We start from the raw sequence: 6,569 nt of genomic DNA, 5'->3' as shown, positions 1-6,569 counted from the left end.
AGGTCCATGTTCAATTGTTCAGTTGAGAAATGGGCGGCCAGACACGACCCGGCCCGACCGGGATGGTTTTCAGAGGTTAACAACTTTTCTATTATGTGATATAGAGAAGAGATTCATTCAGCAGATAGTAGATACATTCAAAAAAATTTATTTTAGCTATATATTTATTCGTGAGACCAAAGAAACCCCCTGGAAGCCCAGCTTTCCAAGGAAATGTACCGAGGTCTTCAACTGACATGCTTCAGTACGAAAACAGATTAAAGCATTATGAAAGTGACATATGCAAGGTATGAATTGTTATTCACTTTCATAACAGGCGCGTGCGTGCGTGCGTGTGTGTGTGTATGTGTGTGTGTGTGTGTGTGTGTGTGTGTGTGTGTGTGTGTGTGTGTGTGTGTGTGTGTGTGTGTGAGAGAGAGAGAGAAATGAAATATTATAGCTCGGCTCTTCTTCTGTTATTGTTCAACTGCGTCACCAGAAATGTTGAGCGTTTACACCAAGTTTAAGTTATGATGACAGGCGTATGCACAAACGCTGGCTTTCTCGCCACGCGCTCACAAAGCGCAGTTTAATGGTATTGTCATTTTCCTCCACTGACCTTCCTGAAACAAGATGCAAAAGGACGAAAATTTGGCCAAGTTAAAATGAAAAGAGTATAGTATCACCTTCAAGTATATACCCTAATGCAGCACTAAAGGTTAAGAGAAAGTGATCGTTAATCCAGATAGTGTGTTTTCATCCTTTCTCAGCTGATTTTTTTTTTTTTTTTTTTTAATGAACATATATCCTTAACACTTTTCAGTTGACGGAATGGTATGGTCTGACTGGAGGATAAAACTGACTAGTAACTAAGGAGGCTCAATCAAACTTCATAATTAAAGCAACAAATGTCACTCAACCACGACTTAGTATTCCCTTCGCGGGAGTGGTTCAGTTCTTCAGATGAAAACAAACCGACCACAGTTTATCTCCCAGCTGAATAAAATTGCCTGAATAAAATGAACAAGTACGCTCATGGCAACTAGAAAGAATAATATGCTCAGAGATTAAAAACATACGGTTTATAAAACAGTTTTTATTAAAGACATTAATAGTTAGTTTCTGTCCTAGGTAGGAAAATGGGTCTTGATGATGATGATGATGACGATGACGATGACGATTGCAGTTTACCCTTTGCTCGCTAGGATATCATTCATGCAAATATTATCCTGTTGTTTTAGACTGTAAGAAGAACCGATGTGCATCCGTATCAACAAATAATATCCTGAGAACCTGGAGCTTTGAGAATATTCCTGACCTCTCTCTGATGGTGAACTGTAACATTTCATTTTGAGTGTATTATCATCAGAGTTAACATTTATGTTTGTCAGTTTTGTTTATTACTACACTCGTGCTCACCATATGAGAGCGGTGTTCTTAGTTGTTCAATGTGTGTGTGAGTATTGTCGTCGACGAGCAGTACTCAAAGATAAAGAAACATTGAAGGATCTTGAAGACTTGCACAAGTCCTATGTTTTGGTCCCAGTTGACAAAACAAATAATAATATAGCAATCACCTGTAAAGTATATTACATAAAAACACTTTTACAAGAATTGGGCATGATCGATCAAGTCTCCGAAAAATATACAACAGTTAGTAGTAAAGAGAGTATGATCGTTGAAAAGCAGTCATCATACTCATCTAGTCACGGAATCGAAGTAAATGATGACAACAAAAAATTACCATACATAAATAGTATAGTATAAATGCATAAAGACCCTGTAAAATTCAGATTCATAATTTCCTCCAGAGTATGTGCAACAAAATCATTGACAAAGAAACTATCACACATTTATAAATTGATTTTCAAGCAGCACAAAAGATATTGTTATAAATTAAATTTACAGGAATCAACCGTATATGAATATGTGATAACTCAGAAATGTGCAGAAAGGATATTGCTTCCATCAACCACAAAAGAAACGCAAGAAATGAAGCAACACATGATTTTTCAACGTTATACACGAAGATTGAACACGAGGATGTAAAAAAGAAGTTGGAATGGACAGTGCAAGTTGCTTTTAAAGGATTGATCGCAGTAGGTGAACACGAAGGATACTGGGTAAATAAAAGAGATGGTAAAAACTTGACGTTCTCAGTGGATCAGATAACTGATATGACAAATTACCTGGTAGAAAACTGCTTTTTTACTTGTGGAAATATGGTTTTCAAACAGTGCATAGGAATACCCATGGGAACAGACCCAGCCCCATTCATGGCAAATCTATACTTATATAGTTATGAATTCAAGTGGATGGAACGAATGTAAAAAGTTCAATATTCATTAGCGAAGAAATTTAACAAAACTAGACGATTCCTTGATGATCTAATATCCTTAAACAATGAGGAAGAAATACATCCGGTAGCACTAGTATTAAATAAAGAAATCACCGACCACTGCCAAGCAAGCTTTTTGGAAATTAATATCAAATAGAAAACAAAGTTATATCAACAAAACTTTATGACAAAAGAGATGGTTATAATTTTGAAATTGTATCATACCCATATTTGTCGGGAAACATACCTAGAGTTCCAGCGTGTGGTGTATACATGTCTCAGTTGCTACGGGTCGCAAAGGCATGTGCAAATTTGGAAAACTTTACTATAAGAATTCAACAGACCACAAGAAAATTCGTCAGTCAAGGGTTGTTCAAAACAGAATTACGCAAGACATTAAAGAAAACGTATCACCGTCATTATAACTCCTTCAAACACCTGAAAGGAGATATAAATAGTCTTACAATAGAAATATTTGATTCTGCTACGGACACAATAGTATCCTAGGGCCGTCGACGGGCAGAGAGTGCTTACGGGATCCTTCCTGGCTCTGTAGCAGATTAAGACTAACAGCCATAACCAACTATACCTACCAGTCTGGACTCAACTGGATGCTACTCAATCGACCATAACAACAACAAACCATTCCTCTCAGTTACAACGACCAGTTACACCTACCAATTGAGACACAACTGGATACGACCTAATGAAAGATGAAAACAACAAACCATTACTGCCAAAGTGAACTCCACTGAAAATGGCATATTTGTACTAGCTTTTCATTGTGTGTGTGTGTGTGTGTGTGTGTGTGTGTGTGTGTGTGTGTGTGTGTGTGTGTGTTGAGAACGATAGGTCAGAGGTAAAGATCACATGGCGGGGATAACCTAAATAGCTTTCTTCTGATTCAAGCCAAACTTTGAGGAAAGGTTCAGGGATTAGCATGGGTAATGGGGTTCAGTTTTGAAAATGTCTAATCAAAGATCAACGTCACAGCGAAAGGACAAAAGTCAAGGTTGCAGGGCAAGGTGGCAAGGTAAATTCAAACAGTTATGACCCAGTCTGGACAAAACTTCATAGAAGAGCTAAAGATAGGACAAGAATGAAGTATTTCGATTTTCAGAGCAATGAAACAAAGGTCAAGGTCACAGGGCAAAGTTTACTGTTCAGCCCTTTGACAAAATGATGGCCGTTGCACTCTGACTACTTGTTCTTGTTTGTTCGTTTATTTACTAACAGTGATATATATTGATGATTTCTTTGCCATTATTAATGGTACAATTTTGTTAAATGTAATCTGTTTTTCTACAGACTTTATATATTTATATATTCAGTCCTTTTGTATTTCCTTTTGGAATGCAGATATTCATTGAACAATACATATATATATATATATATATATATATATATATATATATAGATAGATAGATAGATAGATAGATAGATAGATAGATTGATAGATAGATATCCATCCATCCATCCATCATCCAATCCTACATTGCCCAATGAGGAGCGTAGGAGCCCGGGGCTAGGCAGTTGGTCCCGACATTTAAGATGAGAGTGACCAGCCTCACTCATCCCCGAGTGGCATTTCATGAGCAATCAACCCCAACCCCCCCTTGGATATAAACCTTCACCTGCTCAATCCGACTGGAGCACAATAATTACCCACTAAACCACCAGGCGTCAAAATATGGTTAGATGGTTACCACCCAGCGTAGTAAATGGTTTCCTGGTGCACAGGAAACCATTTGGCTTGTCACTCAGTGTACAGTCACCCACAGGCTGAAGGAAGTGGAAAGAACGAAGGAAATAAAGACAGAAGAGGGAGTGTAAAGTCATCCGTAGGCAGAAGGAAAAGGAAAGAATGAAGGAAAGAAAGACAGAAGAGAATGGAAGGAAAGAAGGATGGAGAGGAAAGGGCAGACACCCGAGAGCAGCACTACATCCAGTGAGTGGATTGTGAGCGCCCCCATCTACCACACTATCTATCTATCTATCTATCTATAGATAGATAGATAGATAGATAGATACAGTATATATATATCCATCCATCCATCTATCATCCAATCCTACGTTACCCCATGAGGAGAGTAGGAGCCCGGGGCTAGGCAGTTGGTCCTTATATATATATATATATATATATATATATATATATATATATATATATATATATATATATATATATATATATATATATATATATATATATATATATATATATGTATACAGTATATATGTACAAAGGAAACTATTCTGTTTAATCTAATTTGGCATAAATTTCACATATTCCTTTATTAATCAGTGGCATATAATAATAGACTAACGTTAGAATATGATGCTGGTTACGAAAAAGTTATGAAGGATGTGGGACCGTGGTTTTATCTTACTCTGCCGCTGAACTACGTGAAATATACTGTAAATGCACAAAACCTAGACCAAGTTAAGATAGTAGTTGTAGTAGTAGTAGTACCAGTAGTAGTAGTAGTAGTAGTAGCAGTAGTAGCCCCAGGTTCATCTGAATGTGAACCCAGTGGACTGCAGGCTGAAGTTGTTCCTCTCCTGCTTCCGAAGGACAGAAAGGGAGCAGGGGGACGTTTGTATAATCAAGCATCTCCACCGTCTGGTTATATCAATGCCACCACTTCAAGGCATGCCTCATCAGCAGCCAAAGTTACAGTCGAAGTATACAGTATAAATAACATCCCCATAAAGTAGGAGGTACAAACGTTGGGTCTGTGTACTCACTCGTACATGGTGACAAAGACGTCGCCAATATCGGCCACGTTGAGGAACAGGAAAGGGTTGACACCAGTGCCCTGGTTGAACGGTCTCATGGGGGACTCGGAGCGCAGGTGGCGGGGTCCGTACCTGGCCCCGCTTCGATTGCTGGTGCTGTGTCCAGAGGTATGCCCACGAAACAAGCGTCCAGGCCTGGTACAGATAAACAGATAGAGATGAATAGATAGATTAACAGAAAGAGACACAGCTGATAGAGATAGGTTGAAGGTAGAGGGTTTGCAGAGGGGAACGAAAGTGGAGGAGGGATAAATGGAGGGAAGGAGAGAAAAAAAGAGGAGGGGTGAGATGTACTGGAGGGAGAAGGGGCAGGAAGTAAAAGAGAAAGAGGGATGAAGAGAGAGAACGGAGTAAAGAGAGGGAGTGGAGGAAAAAACTAAGGAGGAAGAGAGGGAGTGAGGAAGCAATCCTGGTACAGCTTCGTTTGTTGGTGCCTGTGTTTGGAAGTATGGCCAAGAAACACCCGTCCAGACTTGGTGGAACATGGGGTAAAATGGGTCCATGGTAAAATGGGTCCATGGAGAAATATGCCCACATGGAAAATATATCCTTGAGTCAGAATAGGTCCATGGTGAATATAGGTTCACAAGGGAAAATAGGCCCGTGGGGAAAAAAGGTTCACGGGGAAAATTTGACATTGCAGAAACAGATCCCTGGAGGAAAATAGGAGGGTGGGGAAATGACCCCTTGTGGGCGTAGCTGGAGACGGGCTAATGTGCTAGTTCCTTTTAAATGTTACCAAGACAATGTCACCAAGACAGAGTTGCCAGGGGAAAATGGTGCCAGAAAAACCGCTCCTGGGGCACCACAGTCTCTCCCTGTCTTACCTTCAGTGTCCTTCTGGATTGGCAGCCTCATGAAGGACGCGATGCCCCCAGGTCTTGGCATCATGGTGGCGGTGACAGGCTGGTTGAGGTGGCGTCCCCCACCAGTCCCCCCTTGTCCACCTCCAGTCCCTTCTACTCCCCCTACAGTCCCCTCTTCTCCCCCTCCAGTCCCTTCGTGTCGCAGTTCTGACGTGTGTAGGCTCCGATACTGGCCTCTTCTCCCTCGCGCCTCTCCAGGGCATCTTTCTCTAGTCAGATTTTTTGCCCCTGTGTTTGTCTTTATGAACTCTCCTGTCTCGCTCGACAAGCAGCGTTGAGAGACGCTTCGCACTGCTCGGAACATCACGGCTGAAGAAAAAGGGGAAAAAAATTATTTCATTTAATATATATATATATATATATATATATATATATATATATATATATATATATATATATATATATATATATATATATATATATGACTTGTAGCAAACATTCCGACTCCCCCCCCCCCCAGAAAATAGTATGGTAATTTTCTTATATAAATGGTGAACATTTAGGGTCCCTAAGTGGCAATAGTGTTATAAAGTGGAAGAGGCAGCAGAGAACAAGATGGAAATTGAAAACTTAAATTCCTATAATTCTGA

General features: G+C 39.8%; 1 pseudogene; it reads right to left on the bottom strand.

Annotated features, from left to right (window-relative positions):
- LOC145396721 (guanidinobutyrase-like) overlaps positions 1-6,283 on the bottom strand; it is a 39,669-nt pseudogene extending 33,386 nt beyond the window's left edge.
- Positions 6,284-6,569: the final 286 nt, after the last annotated feature.

The sequence above is a fragment of the Coenobita brevimanus genome, chromosome 39, assembly GCF_032717465.1.
Source record: "Coenobita brevimanus isolate Jiangsu-jjx chromosome 39, ASM3271746v2, whole genome shotgun sequence".
NCBI classification, from domain to species: Eukaryota; Metazoa; Arthropoda; class Malacostraca; order Decapoda; family Coenobitidae; genus Coenobita; species Coenobita brevimanus.
This window is presented reverse-complemented; position numbering and strand designations above follow the sequence as displayed.